This window comes from Nycticebus coucang, chromosome 9 (assembly GCF_027406575.1).
Source record: "Nycticebus coucang isolate mNycCou1 chromosome 9, mNycCou1.pri, whole genome shotgun sequence".
Classification (NCBI taxonomy): domain Eukaryota; kingdom Metazoa; phylum Chordata; class Mammalia; order Primates; family Lorisidae; genus Nycticebus; species Nycticebus coucang.
In genome coordinates, this window is record NC_069788.1 from 50,913,407 (window position 1) to 50,932,860 (window position 19,454).

At 39.4% G+C, this 19,454-nt stretch overlaps 1 non-coding gene across 1 annotated transcript; it reads right to left on the bottom strand.

Annotated features, from left to right (window-relative positions):
- Window positions 1–11,085: 11,085 nt before the first annotated feature.
- Window positions 11,086–11,158, bottom strand: TRNAR-CCG (transfer RNA arginine (anticodon CCG)). The gene has a single exon. It is a non-coding gene; the product is annotated as a tRNA-Arg (tRNA).
- Between the last annotated feature and the right edge of the window lie 8,296 nt (window positions 11,159–19,454).

Sequence of the window (19,454 nt, forward strand, 5' to 3'; positions counted from 1 at the left end):
TCGGTGCCTGTGGCTCAAGCCGCTAAGGCGCCAGCCACATACACCTGAGCTGGCGGGTTGGAATCCAGCCCAGGCCCGCCAAACAACAATGACGGCTGCAACCAAAAAAAATAGCTGGGGTTGTGGAGGGCACTTGTAGTCCCTGCTACTTGGGAGGCGGAGGCAGGAGAATCACTTGAGCCCAGGAGTTAGAGGTTGCTGTGAGCTGTGAAGCCACAGCAGTCTACCCAGGGAGACAGCTTGAGGCTCTGTCTCAAAAAAAAAAAAAGAAAAGAAATTTACAAGACTCTGTGAAAGGGACTTTATCCTTCCTATTTCACTCCTAGATGCCTTTTGGAACTATCAGGAAGACATTTTGGCACTTCATTTCACCTCTCTTTTCCTCTTCCTGTATAGCCAGAGGAATGATTAATCTGAATAAGAGGTAGAGTTTTTGCCTTCTTTGACTCAAATTTCGCTTTTATGTGGCATTAATGTTCAGCTGTGCTTCTGTGGTTTCCTTCAGATCTTTGCATTGGTGATGTTTAGGGATATCTGAGGCCCCACATAGCTGCCCAGGTTTGTGTCTCTGCTGGATTCCAGGGTCTAGAAATGGGAGGAAGGAGTAGAAAAAGACCCTTCCTGCTTCAAATCCAAACCATGTTCTCTTCATTCTACATTCAGGAGCCACAAAGCTGATATTATTTCTGTCACTGATGTATATATCGCGATTGTTTCCAATCTTTTTTTTTTGAGAGTCTCACTCTCTTGCTCTGTGTAGAGTGCTTTGGCATCATGGCTCACAGCAACCTCTAACTCTTGGGCTAAAAAGATCCTCTTGCCTCAGCCTCTGGAGTAGCTGTGACTACAGGCATGCACCACAACACCCAGCTAGTTTTTCTATTTTTAGTAGAGATAAGGTCTCACTCTTGCTCAGGCTGGTCTCAAACTCCAGAGCTCAAGCAATCCTCCAGTCTCCACCTCCCAGAGTGCGAGGATTACAGGTGTGAGCCACTGTACTGGGCCTGTTTCCAAATTGTTGAAGGATACTTTTTTTAAAAAAAGGTAAAATTATAAGTAATGCAAATATAAGTGAATATGTGTCAAAAAGCTATTTAACTTATGAAGTAATGTCTATGCAGTTTCATACCAATGTGGGGGGATGTCAGAGACTGATTTGTTTATGTAGGGAGTTGTGTTTCACCGTTTATGACTTTTGTTATTAGACCCTTACCCATCTGTTGGTGACACTTTGCATGTCAGCACTCTTGGATCAGCAGTTCTCAACATTTTTCTTATTGGCAGCAACAAGTTGTGGTCTCTTTTCCAGGAAAAGCCTGCATTCTATTTTTTCTGAATATTTTTCATAATGAAGTTAGTAAGCAGTGTATTTGTGTTTGGTGAACATCAAGATATGTGTGACTGAAAACATAGAATATCTGATAATTTTGTAGAACCATTTATGTGAAGTAATTACTTTGTTTTCTCCTGATACAGACACAAACACAGCAAAGAGGCAGTATAATTTGTTGGTAGCTGAGTTAGAGGAAGAACTGATAGTGTCAGATTTTGAAGGAAATGACAAGGACATTTCTACTAGTTCACGTAGTGAACAAGAAGAATTTGTAGAGTGGAACATGAAATTATTTATTCTGAAGAAGAGAGGGAAGAAGAAGGAGGAGAAGAAATATGGACAGAAAGAGAAGAAGGTCACATCCAGTTGTAAAAATAGAGCAGCCTAGGGTTCAGGTGATGGCACTGGTTGGGAACGATGTGGAACTCACAGCCAATACAGGATCAGGGGAGGTAAAATTTGGCTAATATTATGAGGACTCAGCCAGGAGTGTGATTGGGAATAGAACCCAAATCGCCATTGGATGCTTTCCACCTATTTATTGACAATGGAACTGTGGATGTAATTACACAAACCAGGAACTACATCTAGTCAAAGAGTTATATAAGGACATATTCATGCAAAATTATGGTGATTTAGTAAAAGAAGAAATATTAGGATTAATTGGAATTATTCTAAATTATAGTGTATACCACCAAAATAAAGACAATATTTGAGATCTTTTCAGTGAAGAAAATTTTCCAGTTTACCGTGCTACCTTTTTAGAACACTGACTGTAACTCTTATTGAAATGTTTACATTTTGATGATGCTGCAACAACACATGAAGCTCGCAGACAGCATGGGAAGTTTGCTCTGGTTTGAGAGCTTTGGAATATGGTTATAATTAAGCTCTCCCTTTACTATAATCCTCACAAGGCTGTCACTGTCAATGAGGAATTGGTGTCCTTCCATGGCCATTGTCTGTTCAGACTTTACATACAAGCTAAAGCTGAGAAGTATGGAGTTGCAGTGAATCTTTTGTGTGATTCTTCTCCAAACTACCATTTTGTGGCAAAGCCATATACAGGGAAATCAGAGAGCCTTCTGAGAAATTACAGCAGTGGCTCTGAGATTGTAAAAACATTGGTTCAGAACTGTTACTTGGATCAGTGCAGAAGAAATATTTCCATGGACAGAAAGTTTGCCTCAATTGTTCTGGCTTTCCACTTGCTTCAAAAGAATATAACCAAGTTGGTACTGCTCACAGTGATAAAAGGTATTTGCCTCTAGATTTCAGGCCAGCATGGATGAAAAACTCTCCATCTATAGGCCAATGTAGCGGCTGATGCCTGTCATCCCAGAACTCTAGTAGGCAGAGGCAGAGGATCTCTTGAGCTCAGGAGTTCAACATCAGTCTGAGAAAAGTGACACCCCAAATCTCTGTCTCTATTAAAAATAGAAAATTTAGCCAGCTGTTGTGTCGGGAGCCTGTAGTCCCAACTACTCAGGAGGCGAGGCAGGAAGATCGCTTGAACCCAAGATGAGGTCGTTAGGAGCTAGGCTGATGCTAGGGCATGCTCACCTGGGCAATAGAATGAGACTCTTTCTCAAAATTAAATAAATAAATAAATAAAGTGATAGTATGTGAATTATATCTCAATAAAGCTGACAAAAATTTAGTGATAAAATAAGAGTCATTATTGGTCAGCGTACAATTATTCTGTGTACAGTTGTGACAGAAGTTCTCTTACGATTTAGACTTCTGCCTGGGTTATATATTTGGCTTAGGAATAAAAAGAATTTAATGGTAATTATTAAGGTGATTCTTATATACAAATAAACTCAGTGGCTTTTATTTGGTAGCACTTTCACAGAGATAGGGTTACTAGCCCAGTTACCTTATTTTCATGCCATGGATAAGTGCTACATGGCTTATTTGAAGGAAAGATGTTAAGTCTTTTAGCAGAGGATAAGAGATAATCTCTCTACACTAAAGGTTATTGTAATGAATTAGTATTGGGTAATGACATGACCAAACTGAGAAATAGTTAGTTAATTTATTGGTCTTACTAAACTATGATAAAGGCTTTCAGTATTGGAATTAAACATTTTAGGAAAAAAACTTACTTAGAATATGTTAAATAAGTGAGTAGTGGTATGTCTCCTTTTCAGTTTAAAACCCAGGATTATAAGATGTTATAAAAACTATGAAACACTTTACTTTTTTGTTAACACCATCCCTCAACCCCCTCTGCCATGATTTTAGCCTTGGATTCTATTAAGAGCCAGTGTTCTGCTTTCTTTCCTGAACAACTTAAAATAATGTGTGATATTTAACTAAGAGTACTGCGAATGTTGACTAATAACAAAAGCTGAATTTTCTTCAGATGTGCCTCAAAACATAATGTAATTACTAAATTAAATTATTTCATTTTATATTAGTTTTCTTGGTTGGAGTCTATCTTGAAACTGATTAAGATTATGCTCCCTTAAACTTGCCAGAGACCTATTTCTTTCTCTTCTCTCTGCCTTTCTCCTTCTCTCCTTCTTGTTTTTGTTTTGCTTTGCTTTGAGAGAGTCTTACTCTGTCACACAGGGTAGAGTGCATTGCAGTGCTGTGATTGTAGCCCACTGCAACCTCCAACTCCTGGGCTTAAGTGTACCTCCTGCCTCAGCCTCCTAAGTCCCTGGGACTACAGGTACCTGCCACTAAGCCAGCCTAATTTTTCTGTTGGACATACGTTGGTCTCAATCTTGCGCAGGCTGGTCTTGAACCCCGGGCTTTAAGTGATCGTCCCACTTTAACTTAGTTTTATTTTTGTTTGTTTTGTTTTGAGACACAGTCTCACTCTATTGCCCCAGGCTAGAGTGCCCTGGCATAACTCTAGCTCACAGCCACCTCAAACTCCTGGGTTCAAGGAATCCTCCAGCCTCGGCCTCCTCAGTAGCTAGGACTACAGGCACCGCCACAATGCCTAATTTTCCTATTTTTAGGTCTTGAACTCCTGAGCTCAAGTGATTCTCCTGCTCAGCCCCCTAGAGGGCTAGGATTACAGATGTGAACTACTGCTCCTGCCCCATTTGAGTTATTTTCAGAAGACACAGGTGGCTCATGGCTACCACACTGAACACCTCAGCTTTCTAAATATGATGCAAATCATAAAAAGATTTTGTTGTGAAGTTCTGCTTTATTTGACATTAGAGGAACCGTACATACTTGTGATATTTCCTATACATGTGATGAGTTTGGAAAAGTCTTCGTTCAGAGCAGGTCTGGTTTTATTTTACATCAGAGAATTCACACAAAAGCCAGACACAATAAATGTGATAGTGTACAGTTTACTATTGTCAGTTAAATTCACGTTGCTCATTGCTGTACAACACATTTCTATAGCATTTTTATCCTTCAACACTGAAACTCTATATCCAATAAACACTAACTCCCCCTTTCCACTTTCCCATCCCTTGGCAACCACCTGTCTACTTTCTGTTTCTATGATTTTCACTACTTTATTTATTTATTCATTCATTTATTTTTGAGACAGAATCTTATACTGTTGCCCTGGGTAGTATCATTATAGCTCATAGAAATCTCGGATTCTTGGGCTCCAGCAATCCTCTTTCCTCAATCTCCCAAGTGGCTGGGACCACACACCACAATGCCCCACTATGGACTTTAGACACTTTGTTAGCATGGAATCATACAGTATTTGCCCTTTTGTGACTGACTTTTTTCACTTAACCTAATGTCCTCAAAGTTCATCCATGTTGTAGTATGTGGCAGGATCGTCTTCCTTTCTAAAAAAAATAATATTCCAGCTTGGCACCTGTAGCTCAGCAGTTAGGGCGTCAGCCACATACACCGAGGCTGGCAGGTTCAAACCTCAGCCTGGGCTTGCCAAACAACAATGACAACTACAAACAAAAAATAGCTGGACGTTATGGCAGGCACATGTAGTTCCAGCTACTTGGGAGGCTGAGGGAAGAAAATTGCTTAAGCCCAAGAGTTGGAGGTTACTGTGAGCTGTGATGCCACAGCACTCTACCGAGGGCGACATAGTGAGACTCTGTCTCAAAAAAAAAAATCAATAATAATATTCCACTGTATGTATATAAACATTTTGTTTATTCAACCATTGATGGGTATTTGTGTTGCATCCACTTCTTGGCTATTGTAAATGTAAAAACATATATTTGAGGTACTGTTTCCAACTTTGGATATATATCCAAAAGCAGGATTGCTGGATCATCTAATACTCCAGTCTCCAACTCCTGGGCCACAAATTGGCACCGGTTCATGGCCTATTAGGATCACACAGCAGGAGGCACGCAGAGGGTGAGGAAAGGAAACTTTAAAGCTTTATCTGTATTTATAGTCACTTTCCATCGTTGGACTCACCATGTGAGCTCCACCTCCAGACATCAGCAGTGACATTAGATTCTCATAGGAGTGCAAAGCCTACTGTAAACTGTGCATGCAAGGGATTGGATCGAGGCTGTGTGCTCCTTATGAGCAGCATCAACTAAAATGAGATTATGCAGTAGATTAAGCAACACTCTTCTGGTATCACTGTCTCCCATCACCTCTAAATTTCCTGCAATTAGGACCACCTAATTGCAGGAAAACAAGCTCACGGGTACTACTGATTCTGGATTATGATGAGTCATATAATTATTTCATTATATATTACAATATAATAATAATAGAAATAAAGTGCACAATAAATGTAATGCTCTTGAATCATTCCAAAACCATTCACATCACCCTCAGCCTTGTTGGCCTCCCAGAATGCTAGGATTACAGGCATGAGCCACTGTGCCTGGCCTGAATTAATTTTTTAATATGGTATAAGTTATGAATCTGATTTCATTCTTTTGAACATGGATATCCAGTTTTTCAACACTGTGTGTTTGAAGAGACATTCCTTTTCTCATTGACTGGTCTTGGCACCTTGTTCAAGACCACTCAACCATATATATGAGAGTTTATTTCTCGGTTCCTTTTTACATTCCATTAGTCTATATGTCTGTCTTTATGATAATACCACAATGTTTCTTTCTTTCTTTCTTTCTTTTTTTTTTTTTTTGAGACAGAGTCTCACTATGTTGCCCTGGGTAGAGTGCCTTGGCGTCACTGCTCACAGCAACCTCCAACTCTTGGACTTAAGTGATTCTTTTGCCTCAGCCTCCAAAGTAGCTGGGACTACAGGCACCCACCACAATGCCTGGCTATATTTTGGTTGCAGTTGTCACTGTTGTTTAGCAGGCCCTGGCTGGGTTCAAATCCGCCAGCCTCAGTGTATGTGGCAGGTGCCCTACCCACTGAGCTACTGGCACTGCCCCTGATTACTGTAGTTTTGTAAAATGTTTTGATATCAGGAAGTGTCTGACCTCCAACTTCATTCTTCTTTTTCAAAATTGTTTTGAGTATTCACCATTCTTTTGGAAAATTATTTTTTAAAAGTGTTAAAGGAATACAAATATTTCTGTTGCATGAATTTCTTTTATAATGCTTAAGTCAGGGCTTTTGGTGTGCCTATCATCTGAAAAGCATTTATTATACTTGATGGGTAAGTTTTTACCTCTCCTCTCCTCCCTTCTTCTTAATTTCCAATGTACTTTATATCCCTTTGTGCCATGTGTGCCCATCAGTTAGCTCCCAGTTATCACAGAGTACATATGATGTTTGTTTTTCCATTCTTGAGATACTTCACTTAGGATAATGGTCATCCATGAATAAAGCTTCTCTGAAGAAGACAGGCACATGGTCTACAGACACATGAAAAAATGCTCATCATCTTTAATCATCAGAGAAATGCAAACCAAAACCACTTTGAGATATCATCTGACTCCAGTCAGAGCAGCCCACATCACAAAATCCTAAAACTACAGATGTTGGTGTGTGTGTGGAGAAAAGAGAACACTTCCACACTGCTGGTGGGAATGCAAGCTACTACGTTCCTTTTGGAAAGAAGTTTGGAGAATACTCAGGGATCTAAATGTAGACCTGCCGTTTGATCCTGCAATTCCTCTACTAGGTGTATATCCAAAAGACCAAAAATCAATTGGCAACAGAGATAAATGCACCAGATTGTTCATTGCAGCTCAATTCGTAATTGCCAAGTCTTGGAAGAAGCCCAAATGCCCGTCCACCCATGAATGGATTAATAAATTGTGATATATGTATACCATGGAATACTATGCAGCATTAAAAAAGATGGAGACTTTACCTCTTTTATGTTTACATGGATGAAACTGGAAAATACCCTTCTTAGTAAAGTATCTCAGGAATGGAAAAAAAATCCAATGTACTCAGTACTACTATAAAACCAATTTATAATCACTCACACTTTCATATGATAGATGAATCACAATTATAGCCCAGGATGAAGGAGGCTAGGGGAGAGAGATGGGAAGGGAGGGAGGAGGTTCGATAGAAAGAGGGTTAATGGTGGGAACTCACCTATGAAGCATATTGCAAAGGTACAAGTCAAATCTATCAAGTATTGAGCACACATGTCCTAATGCTATGATTAAGTAAATGAGGTGGAAGCTATGTTAATTAGTAGGATGTAAGCACTCTAATTTGTACAAATAATCAACACATTGAATCCCACAAGGTATAAATGTATTCATGATCTATGTGTATATGATTTAATTAAAAAAATAAAAAATTAAAAACAAAAGGATAATGGTCATCAGTTTCATCTAACTTGCTGCAAAAGGCCTTAATTCATTCCATTTTATGGCCGAGTAGTACACCATGGTATGTATGTACCACATTTTCTTCGTCCACTCATGAATTGATGGGCACTTAGGTTGATTCCATATCTTTGCAATTGTTAATTGTGCTGTGATAAACATTCAAGTTCAGGTGTCTTTCTGATAACCAACTGATTTTTTCATAATTTTTCTAAGTTCATTGAATGGTAGCAGAATAGTCTCTTCAACAGATGGTGCTGGGACAACTGTATATGTACATGCCCTCCCCGCAAAAAGTTGAGCCTCTACCTCACATCATATATAAAATTTAATTCAAAATGGATCAATTACCTAAATATAAGAGCTACAGCCATTAGAAGAAAACTCTTAGAAGAAACATAGGAGAAAATTTTTATGTCCTTGGATTTGGCAATGCTTTCTTAGGAATGACACCAAAAGCACAGGGAATAAAAAAAGTGAAAAATAGTCAAAAGCTTTTGTGATTGTACATTATCCAGAAGGTGAAAAGACAACCTATAGAATTGGAAAAAATATTTACAAACACATAACTGATAAGGTTTTAACATCCAGATATTAAAAAACTCATACAACTCAAAAATAAAAAGAAACCCCAATTAAAAAATGAACAAAGACTTAAATAGGCATCTCTCAAAAGAAGATATACAAATTGTCAATATACACATGGAAAAATGCTCAACATCATTATTCATGAGGTACCATTCTTTCTTTTCTTTTTTTTTTTTTTGCAATTTTTTTGGCCTGGGCCTAGATTGAACTCACCACCTCCAGTATATGGGGCCGGTGCCCTACTCCTTTGAGCCACAGGCACCACCCATGAGGTACCATTTCATACTTTCTAGGATACATATAAATAAGAAAATGGAAAATAAGAAGTATTGCTAAGGATGCGGAGAAATTGAAACATTTGTGCATTGTTGGTGAGAATCTAAAATGGGAAAGCCATTAAAGAAACCAGTTTGATGGCTCCCCAACAAGCTATGAATAAATTAACCACATAACCCAGCAATTCTCCTCCTAGACATATGTCTTAAAAAATGGAAACCATTTTACCATTTAACCCAGACGGATACTTGTACCCTAATATTCGTGCAGTAGTATTGGCAATAGCTAAATGTGGAATCCAGCCATCAACACAAGAATGAACGAAATAACAAATAAGTAAAAAATAAAAATAAACAAAATGTAGTAAATACATACAATAGAATAGTATTCCATCATAAAAAGAAATTAAATTCTGATACACTTGGAAACATTTTGCTAAGTGAAATAAGGCTAGATACTAAAGGACAAATATTGTATAATTATAGATGTATGGAATATCTAGAATAGGCAATTTCAGAAGACAAAGTAAATTAGAGGTAACTAGGAGTTGAGGTAAAGGCGAAATTGGAAATTATTGGTTAATGGTTATGAAGTTTCTGTTTGGGATGGCAAAAACGTCTTAGAAATACTGTAGTGATGGTTGTACAACCCTGTGAAAGTAATTAATGCCACTAATTTTAAATCTAAAAATGGTTGAAATGAGAGCTGGGCATGGTGCCTCACACCTGTACTCCTACCACTTTGGGAGGCAATGGCTGGCCAATAGCTTGAGATCAGCCTGGGCAATAGCAAGATTCGGTCTTTACCAAAACATATAAAACTTTAAAAAATTAACCAGGCCTGGTGGTTCAGGCCTATGCTCCCAGCTATTCTGTAGGCTGCGGCAGGAAGATCACTTAAACCCAAAAGTTTGAGGTTTCCTTGAGCTATGATGACAACACTGCCCTGTAGGTCAAGCAACGCAATGAGAACCTATCCAGAAAAAAAAAAGGTTAAAATGACAAATTAAAATTTGTTATATATTTTACCACACAAAAGCAAAAATAAAACCCTGTATCATGCCAATAAACAACTAATATTTGTTTTAAACACTGAGACTGTGCTCCAGAAATAACATTTGTTGGCTTTGAGTAGTTTGGGGCAAGAAATTATACATTCTTAGGCATCAGTTTCTACATCTGTAAAATAGAAATATTAATAAATCTCTCTCAGTTGAAATAAGGCAGGCATAGGTTATGCATTCAGTAAGTGTTGACTGCTGCTGTTGTTAAATCTAGGAATTACATTGTTTCTTTTTAAAGAAATGTTATTCATTTACCACATATTGTCACAGAAACAAACATTCTCAAGAATTAAGTTTAGGTCCCTCCTTTTTCTGCAAAAAGTGATTTGAGTTCAATTAAAAACGATCAGGACTTTATCTCTCACTGCTTTCTCTGCAGTAATTCTCATATTCATTTATGACATTTGCCCTCTTGGTTAAACTCAACCTATCATGACTACCCTAGTAAAAAGTTGCGCCAGAGGATAATTCCATTTGCAATAAAACCTTTGGTGGTTTTTGCCTTTAGGCTTCTTTATAAGATCAGTATTTGGGAGATGTTGATCGTTATATTTGTGGTAGCTAGTGAAAATCTGGAGAACACCAATTTTAAATCATCTGCACAGCGTCAGTCATAAAGAATCCTTGTCAGAGATCTTGTTAGTGGAAATTTAACTCACCGTTTATTCCTCTTAGGTTTTTTTTTTTTTTAGTGATTCCCCACTCCTCAAATATGTTCAGCAACCTGAATTTTGAGAATGCTTGGTACTTTCAGATTCTCAGGGAGATAAGCAAATGCTATTCCTTCTGCCTAAAATATACTCAACCTTCAGCTTAAATGGCATCTCTTCAAGACCTCTAGGAAGACGCTAATGCAGCCTCCATCCGTTATTCTGATTTCAGCCCCTTGCTTATTTCTTACACAGGACTTGAAATAAGTTTTAGTCTCCTCCCCCGACCCCTCCCCCACTAGATTTCTGCTCTCTGGTCCAATAGAAAGTAAGGTCCTTGAGTACACATGCTATTTCTGCCTTGTTCATTTGTAAAGCACTTGTCATATAGCAGGCACCCCATATACACACATTAAAAACCTCTAGGTGCGAACCGGCAGACCTCAGCAAGAAGGAAAATGCTGCGTTTTATGAAGCATCTGCAAAACACGACGACCACGAAGGGACTCGAACCCTCAATCTTCTGATCCGGAATCAGACGCCTTATCCATTAGGCCACGCGGCCAACCGGCAAAGAGGTTTTATCACGTAAGACACAAAGGAAACGTAGCGAGGTGGGGGAGGGGTATTTTCTAATGCTGGTTTTCAAAATCAAGTTTAATTAAAAGTTCTTCGTTTGAAAGGAAATTCGCTATTAATAAAAACTATTTACAGCACTCTCTAAAATTGGAACAAACTAATACACTTGTCGGAAACCGTGAGACGTTGGGTAGGTAGGAAGATTTTCAGCCTGGCGCTGATGCTGCAACTTGCAGCGAAAGCAACCTGGAGGAAGAAGATAGTGCGCACAGATGGTGCTTTTGGAAGGTGGGTGTCTGAAAGGAATGATTGCCACGAAGCTTCAAAGAAGGTTATGCTGGAAGTGCAAGGTTGATGTAAGGCCATTAAAAGGTGGATTATTCAGTTCACACATACTACTTATTTTAAAAGGCAGGAGTGAATGGATGCTGTACAGAGCGTCGTTTTTCGTGGAGCTTGGTGACTTTCCATGCCTTACTTGAAGACTTCCGAAGTTTAACCCTGGTCTTGACATGAACACATCCCTATAGCCGGGCGTTGTGCCAGGTGCCTGTTGTTCCAGCTACTTGGGAGGCTGAGGCAGGTGAATCGCTTAAGCCCAAGAGTTTGAGGTTACTGTGAGCTGTGACGTCATGGCACTCTACCAGGGGCGACATAGTGAGACTCTGTCTCAAAAAAAAAGAACACATCCCTGTTAGTCCACAGAGCAATAGGGTGACACATCCACTCTAGAAGTAAAGCAACAACACCCTTCTATCCATTTACACCATGGCTTTGGCGCCTTCAAAATGACAAGTTATTCTAAACACAATGAAATCAAAGCAAAATTTCTCCCTGCTGGAACCCTACACTTTTTCTCACAAACAGCAACTCCTCCTATTTCCCCCAATGTTTTCTTCAATAATCTCTTCTTTTGGAGTTAAGACCAAGCTCAAATTATCTCCAAATTGTTCAGTCGACATTTTTTAGAGTGAATATTTCCGGCTTTGACATCTAGCTCAAGGATGGAACCCGTGGACATTGATGAGGAAGAGATCATGAAGGGAGTGGGGGAATGTCCCAGAATGACCACAAGTTTTGGAAGAATCTGAGTGAGTTCTGGCATTCCAATACAGTATTACATAAACTCTTTCAGAGCATGAAAAGGACTAAAACATCCAATTTATTTTACAAAGGTAGCTTAACCTTGACTCTAAGCTGCAAATATTGTCTAAAGATACAGCAATGGTTAATATGGGTAAATGCAATATTATTATAGACAAATACAGAGGTAAATGTAAAAATTGAAAAATATTCTTTACTCAGATTCACATCTTATTATTAAAGGAAATCCTCAGTCCCTGTAAATAAATGGAAACTGGAATCTGTACAAGACACATTCTAAGGTTATTTAATGCAATAAACACACCAGGAACTTTAATTAATAGATTTTTATCTTCTGTTCCAAAGTTTGGTGAGCATTTTCAATTAAAGCAAAATATTTGAAGTTCTATGCGACCGTTGAGACTAAATATATTGAAACTACTAAAACTGAAAAATAAGTTAATCCCCTGGAAGATATTTTCTCATGTTTATCATCAGCATTGGGACTGTCTTATTGTGGAAAGAATATACGGTGCTAGCCGGCACAATGGGTCATTCCTATAATCTTAACACTCTGGGAGGCTGAGGCTGGTGGAATGCTTAAACTCAGGAGTTGAAGACCAGCCTGAGCAAGACATCCTCCATTCCCCACCATTAAAAATAGAAAAATTAGCGTGGGTGGTAGTATTCCCCTGTAGTCTCAGCTATTGGGGAAGCTGAGGCAAGAGGATCTCTTGAGCCCAAGAGTTTGAGGTTGCTGTCAGCTACCACCCCACCGTACTCTACCCTGGGGCAACTAAGTAAGATTCTGTCTCCAAAAAAAAAAAAAAAATGCTCATCTTTTTAATGAATTGGAATCAGGTTACCTGGAGTTTGGGGAACCTTTTTAGACTGCAGAAGGACAGTTGTGACTAATACTTAATCCTTCTTCCAGAGAGGCCAGAGAAGAGCTAAAAGGTTTAGATCCTAAATAGTTATAATATTAGGATTTGAGATCTTTATAAGTTAAAATGCAATTGTTAGCTTTCTCATAGGGCTCTAATTTTATTTTATTTTTTATAATAAATAGTGAACTAAAATTGGAAGATTTTTCATTCCTAAAATGCAAAATAATGTTTTCCTTTTTTAAATTTCAGATTAATGTGAGGGTACAAATAATTAGGTTACAGTATTTGCATTTGTTAGGTAGAGTCCCTATTGCAGTTGTGTCCTACCAAATTTAAATTTCAGATTAATGTGAGGGTACAAATAATTAGGTTAAAGTATTTGCATTTGTTAGGTAGAGTCCCTATTGCAGTTGTGTCCTACCCAAAAAGGGTTCTAATTTCAAAACAAAAAGAATGACTGAGAGTTCACTGAGATTTTTTTCTTTCCCTGTTTATGCCTTCTTGTTAACCTGAGAATGCTAAGCCTCCTGACTTGCCTCCCACTCAGTTTCTGACTTCCTTTACCTGGTTGTCATCTACAACTATCCTCACTTTCTTCTGCTCAGAGAAGGGTAAGTCCTAACTGGACCCATTTTCCTTCCCTTACTTCCACCCCATTTTTTACTTTGGGTTCATACCCATTCTCTTTTCCACTTATACTTTACATCCTGTGACCTCTGCAAAACATACCCAAAAATATGTGCTTCGTCTCCTCTCTTGCATTTTGTTCTTTTTTACTCCCCTTTTCTCATTTTTACTGTCCCTATATAATATTAGATCAGTCTTTAAAATGGAAAAGAATGGAATTCCAGAAGACTCTCAAAGAATCCCCTTTTGAAGTCCAAAAACTTCTGTTCTTTCCACTCTTCTGTTGCATCATGTGATGAGAAAGTGAAAACCTTGGAGAGTAAGAGAACTGTGAATAGAAGCCTGCAGGAACCCAGAGACTAACAGCTCCATATGCTCTTGCAATACTCATGATGGTACATAATTCTTGCCTCTTTGGAATTTACGAGGTCTGACAATTTAGATTGCCAACTTGTCACCATGTGCTTATGTCAGCAGCGCTGTGCAAACAGTTTGGTAAGGTTTATAATCTTGGTATATCAGTGTCTCACAGATGTTTTCATGTAGACATGAGGTGGTGTCTTGCTAAGCGGTATTCATTATTGTTGCTTTGTGTTTCTTTCCTTTTTTGAGACAGAGTCTCTATTGCCCTAGGTAAAGTGCTGGGGCATCATAGCTCACAGCAACCTCAAACTCCCTTGGGCTTGAGCGATCCTCTAGTCTCAGCCTCCCAAGAAGCTGGGACTACAGGCATGCATCACTACTCCCAGGTAGTTTTTCTATTTTTAGTAGAAACAGGGGTCTTGCCCTGTTTCAAGTTCAAGGTCTTGAACTTTTGAGCACAAGCAGTCCACTGGCCTCAGTCTCCCGGAGTGCTAGGATTACAGGCATAAGCCACATTGCCCAGACCTTGCTTTGTGTTTCTGTTTGCTGTCATAAGAATATCGGCTTGAATTAGTGCAACAAATGAACATTAAATTTCTTGTTAAACTTGGCGAGAATGGAGGTGAAATCAAAGACATGTTAGGCCAAGTTTATAGTGATAATGCCACAAAGACAATGGCAGTGTACAAATGGAGTAAATGTTTCTCCAAGGGGAGAGAAAGCATCACTGATTAAAACAGGTTACGGTTACCAGTAAGAAGCAGAACTAACAAAAACATTACAAAAATCCATTGAATTGTGCATCAAAACCACTGGCTGACTGTGAGTAGCATAGTAGACCAGACTATCAATGGAGAAACAGTTAGGAAAATCTTAACTGAAAATTTTGGCCAAGAACTCATGACTCTTGCATCACAGCAATGCGCTAGCTCACGTGGCACTGTTTGTAAGGGAGTTTTTAGCCATGGAACAACTGTAAAGGAGTTTTTAGCCATTGGAACACCCTCCCTACTCACCTTATCTGGCCCCAAATGATTTTTTCTTTACCTGAAGAAAAAGGATTTGAGAGGAAGACATTTTGATGACATTGAGGACATTAAGGGTAATACAATGACAGCTCTGATGGCCATTCCAGAAAAAAGAATTCCAAAATTGCATTGAAGGGTGGATTAGGTTCTGGTATTGGTGCATAGCTTCTCAAGGGGAGTACTTAAAAGGTGACCATAATGATATTCAGGAATGAAGTACATAACACTAGGATGTACTTCATTCCTAGGATGAGTTCATGAACTTAATTGTCAGATTGCATATGTAAGAAGCACAAGATGATACAGGAATCACTTGGGAAAACTCCAGGAGGCTTTGACTCACCTCAATTCCTTCAATACTTGCTGATTACATTTACAAATGCAGTCGAAACAGGTCAGAAATAAAAATGCTTAGTGGTGGGTATGGGGACCACTGCAGTAAGATTTTGCAGTGGGGGAAGAGAGACTGGGTTCAACTTTAAAAACAGCATGGGCAAGTGGTAATTTAAAGCTAATGAGCAGTATGAGGATCAGTGGATAGAAAATTACTAAGAGGAAACATTAGGGCTAAGAAGGACTTTGACTAAACCAACCTCAGAGGATTCTCACTGAAGGCAAAGCAGGGTGATCAGACATCACCTGGGGGATGGTGAAGCATGAGGAACCAAATCACATATTGAGGGTAATTAGATATAGAGGGGGAGGAGTTCTTGCTAAACTGACTTAAAGAGTCCTTTGCTAAAACTGTATTTTACAAAGTGTACAGATAGGTGTAGAAGGTTCAAAAGCATGATTAAAGTTTGATCAAGCAAAAAAATCCATTAGTTTTTTCATGAATTTCATTAATAAGTTTCTATCCCCAAATCTCAAAGGTTACTTCCTTAGTCTTCTACCTATTTTTCATGGGCACTGTGTACTGTTGACACATCAAAATCAAAATCTCTAGATTTGAGTTCTCTGCAGAGTTCTAAATCCATGGATAATAATGTTTCTCAGACATTTCCATCAGGCTGCCTCATGAATATTTTAAATTCTTGTCCCAAATCAAACTTATCTTCATCCCTTCTGCATACCATCCCACCTGCTACTGATAAAAATACGCCCCTAAGCAAAAATCCTGTTCTTCCTCTTCTACTTACTAGGTTAGTGAAAAACAATAACATCCACATAACTTAAGCTACTTCTCTGTGTGTGTGTATTTTCTGTGGACATTCTCCATTTTTCTAGTTCTGCAAATCCAGAGTCTCTAAATCCTGTGGCACCCACCTTCCTTCTCCAGCTCATACAGGTTCGCCTCTTTCCCTCCCTCCCTTCCTTCCCTAAAGCCTTTGCTACTGTAGACTGTTCCACTGATTGCAGGAGCCACCCATTATGCCTGTCTTAGAGTAGGACAGAGAATAGGGTTGATTATTAACAAAATGTTGAACCATTACCCTCCAGTTGTGTAGCAACCCTAGCACACTTGTAGTTCTGCTAGAGCAACGATAATAATTTAATAGTTGGGAGTCACAGAATATGAGGAATTGTATTAAAAGGTCACGGCATTAGGAAGGTTGAAAATCACTGCGCTAGCGAGACTTCTTTCTAGCCAATGGCAGTGGGTGAGCAGCAGAACAGCCAGTCACACAAATGTAAAGAGTGTCTCCAGGAGCAAGACAGGTTTTGATAGCTTTCTATTTGGAGGAGAAAGACATAATTTGGTTGTACATGGATCAGATTGAACTTTGGATTCTGAGAGTAAAAGGCTGTTAGATGCCAAAATTCAGAAATGTTTTTCTCTGAGAATCTTGAAAAGTATATGCATTTGTCTATAGTCTGTCTTTTCTTATTTTGTTTGCCTTGTGTTCCCAATTAGATATGCTAAAAATAAGCAGGCAAATAGTCAAACAAGCAAGCAAGCTAAGTAAGCATTTCCCCCTGCAGCTAGAGCTGACCAAGCCTAAGTAGGAAAACCTCCTGCTTGGACACCCAGCACTGCTCCCTGACAACCACACGAGTTGCCTTCCCTGTACTAGTTTTGAACGGCGGCTGTAAGTGACCAAAGAACTTCAAATATACAGTTTAGGAGAAGATGTTGAGCCCAAGAAGATGTTGAGCCCATCCAGGAACTCAGTGAGACTCTCTTAATGTCACAAGAGTCTTAGGCAAGATTTGGTCCTAGGATCCCCATTAGCATAATCTGGAAACCTGTTAGAACTGCAAATTCTCTAGTCCTACCTCAGAACTACTAAATTAGAAATTTGGAGCAGGGGGGCGGCGCCTGTGGCTCAGTCGGTAGGGCACCGGCCCCATATACCGAGGGTGGCCGGTTCAAACCCGGTCCCGGCTGAACTGCAACCAAAAAATAGCCGGGCATTGTGGCGGGCGCCTGTAGTCCCAGCTACTTGGGAGGCTGAGGCAGGAGAATCGCTTAAGCCCAGGAGTTGGAGGTTGCTGTGAGCTGTGTGATGCCATGGAACTCTACCGAGGGCCATAAAGCAAGACTCTGTCTCCATCTCCACAAAAAAAAAAAGAAATTTGGAGCAGGATGTTTTCAATATATAAATATATATTTCAATAGGCCCTTTAGATGATTCAGATGCACCTTAATTTTGTGAACTAACAAACTAGAAGGACGGAAACCTACTCCTTCATCTTAGAGCAAAGGGCCTCTGTCTTGTCTAGTACCTGGAGTAAGAATAGCAGCACTGGGGATCTGAAACACATTCAGACCCGAGCATTCTCATCCCAAGCATCTTTAAAGGCCCAGCTTCCAGGACACTGCCTCCCACCTCTTCTGTCTCCTATTGTCAGATCCCCTCTCTTTCCTTCCTGTCTTTTCCCTCTCTCTGTTTTAACTTTATCCGGGATTCTAGTTTTGATTTTTATTGTCACTAGATTTCCAGGCCCAGTAGTTTTCAAACTTACTTGATTATAAAATTCAACTGGGAAAAATTTAAGTAACACAAGATTTCCAGGCCACCTTCCAGAGATTCTGAAAGCATTCAGAATATTTGGTCTCAGTTTCTGGGGAAAAACATGTTTTTATTAAGCTCTTCTAGGTAATATTCCACCTTCAGAGATTTCTGCGGTGTCATTAAAAAAAAAAAAACTTATGGAAAAAAATCTTTCCTTAGCCAGTACTAAGTTCATGGATGAGACCTCATAACAAAAGATGGATTAACAAGAGAAAAGCATACAAGTCTATTAAATATAAATTTCGGGTGACACAGGAGCCTTAAGAAATGAAGAACCAGAGAAATAGGAAAATCCGTGTACAGCAGATCCTTTCATTCAAAGTCATCATAACGTTGATGAGAAATTGATTTCCACTGGGTGCTATGTGGAGTTGGTCCCTGTTCTCCACATCTGTGTGGAAATCCCACATCTCAAAGATATATGTGTTATGTTCATTGACATGTCTAAATTGTCCCAGTCTGAATGAGTGAGACTCTGTCTCAAAAAAAGAAAAAAAAAGAAAAAGAAAAATTAGCCGTGGGTTGATGCACCCCTGCCGTCCCAGCTACCCAGGAAGCTGAGGCAGGAGCATCGCTTGAGCTTCATGAACTACATTGCCCCTGCAGTCTGGGTAACAAAGCGAAACCTTGTCAAAAAAAAAAAGTGTTCGGCGTCTTTATTTAGAAATTGCATGCTATGTCTGTGGCTAGAAATATGCCATAGGAACTTGACTCTTGTTTATATCAATTAATTTCTAGTAAAATTCGTTTCGTTATAAGTCATTTTATTTAAAGTAGTTGTTTCCAAGAACCAGCCACTGCGGACTTGGTGTATTTGTATGCTTAAGTTTGGTGAAGAAGTGAATAATACTGCAGAAATATAATTGGACAAAAGGAGGTGTGATCTAAGGGGGAGGAACTTAGTAAAGCCTGCTTTGTTCACATTCTTCTTGGCACCTGTACCTTCATTCTTTTCCTCCGGCCATAGGGAACACCCCCCCACCCCCAAATGAAGATCTTGTGACCTACTTTAGGGGGAAGATCAGCTAGCTTTTTTGGGCCTGTTTCTGAGGAGAAGGGGACCAGCGAAGTTCAGAGAGGTCTTTCTCTGCTTCTGCTCTTTCTCGAATGCCAACGTGCCATATTTTGAGGTAGTGACTGAACCCAAAGAAAGACTACGTCCCTTTTATCTACAGTTCACAATTTCCCGCGCTGTCCACTCGTCGCTGTACAGCCCAGCTGAGTTGAACTGGTCAGGAGGGTCAGACCCGGAGCTGGGGAGAAATCATAGGGGAGATGGTATTTTCCCAGAAGACCTAAGTTCCTTAGGGGTTAGAAAGAATGAGAAGAACACTTTT